Source organism: Cucurbita moschata, unplaced genomic scaffold (genome assembly GCF_002738365.1).
Source record: "Cucurbita moschata cultivar Rifu unplaced genomic scaffold, Cmos_1.0 Cmo_Scf00046, whole genome shotgun sequence".
NCBI lineage: Eukaryota > Viridiplantae > Streptophyta > Magnoliopsida > Cucurbitales > Cucurbitaceae > Cucurbita > Cucurbita moschata.
The window spans coordinates 1,516,171-1,517,861 of NW_019268562.1; positions in this window are offsets into that span (position 1 = coordinate 1,516,171).

The window sequence follows — 1,691 nt, forward strand, 5'->3', positions numbered from 1 at the left end:
GTCATCAGGCAAGTTTTTGGTATCATATATCGAGATAATTATTATGAAAAAGTTATTCCACTAGTGTGACTTAGATACCCTTTCTTTGTGGTATCAGTCATGCTATTTGAATAGCCTGAAGTCATCATAGCCTCTCCATCGGTTCCGAAGACTCCTTCGGCATCAATGTGCTCCAATGAAAGAGATCAGACCCTTTCCTGAACTAGAATCGGGCATAAAACGCCGAGGAGAAAGTCAAAAGCGAGCTCTTTTCGCGTATACGCAATCTCGAAACCCAATTAACTCACGGACTGTCTCCTCAACCCTGGCGAGTATGAGTGCTTGGTAAGAGAGAATGTCGAATGAGAAAGACATTCGATTATGACAACATTCGCAACTACCAAAGTGCACTAAACCTAGTAGAGATCTTCGACCTAACGATAATGGAACTTCAAGCCCATTTAATCAACCCGCTTTGTACCTTATTGTTGACCGAATCGGATGCACGCCAAGCCTAAATTCTCTCTCAGTCACCCAAAAATGAAAGGAAGATCAGATCCAAAGTTTACGAATCGAAGAGAAAATGGATCTGAGTTCTACACGCTTTCATTTTCAAAAGCTTTGCTTGCCTACGGTACTTTATTCAGGATGTGCAACAATACAGTCATCTCTCAGCCATGTATAGAGAATTCCTTGATCATTTACTTGGAGGATAACACAAATGAAATCGCTTCCCTGACCGCCCATCTTATGAGTCCATTCTTGTCTTGTCACAATCCTAGAACTGTATTCTTTCTAGGAACTTTTCAGTCAAATAGGTCATCTGTTGTTACAATCCTTTTAAGGAAGATGCGCCGAAATAACCAATGAAGAAGTTTCAGACAGCCATAGGTTCGAATCCTGTCACCTTGATGTGGTATTCTCAGGGGCCGAAGTGCAAAGCCCCGTAGTCTATCCGTGGTTAGGAAGGCAGGCATGTTGTCCACTGTCGTCACATAGGTCATCTGTCATCACAATCCTTTTAAGAAAGATGCGCCCAAATAACCAATGAAGAAGTTTCAGAGAGCCATAGGTTCGAATCCTGTCACATTGTTGGGGTATTCTCAGGGGCCGAAGTGCAAAGCCCCATAGCCTATCCGTGGTCAGGAAGGAAGGCGAACCGTGCACACTGAAAAAAAAAAGATCTCCTTTTCTATCACACGTAGAATTGTCATTCTGTTGTCTTTTAAAACCCCTTACCTTATTAGTCATCAGGCAGATTTTTGGTATCATATATCAAGATAATTATTATGAAAAAGCTATTCCACTAGTGTGACTTAGATACCCTTTCTTTGTGGTATCGGTCATGCTATTTAAATAGCTTGAAGTCATCATAGCCTCTCCACCGGTTCCGAAGACTCCTTCGGCATCAATGTGCTCAAATGAAAGAGATCAGACCCTTTCCTGAACTAGAATCGGGCACAAAACGCCGAGGAGAAAGTCGAAAGCGAGCTCTTTTCGCATATATGCAATCTCGAAACCCAATTAGCTCACGGACTGTCTCCTCAACCCTGGCGAGTATGAGTGCTTGGTAAGAGAGAATGTCGAATGAGAAAGACATTCGATTACGACAACATTCGCAACTACCAAAGTGCACTAAACCTAATAGAGATCTTCGACCTAACGATAATGGAACTTCAAGCCCATTTAATCAACCCGCTTTGTACCTTATT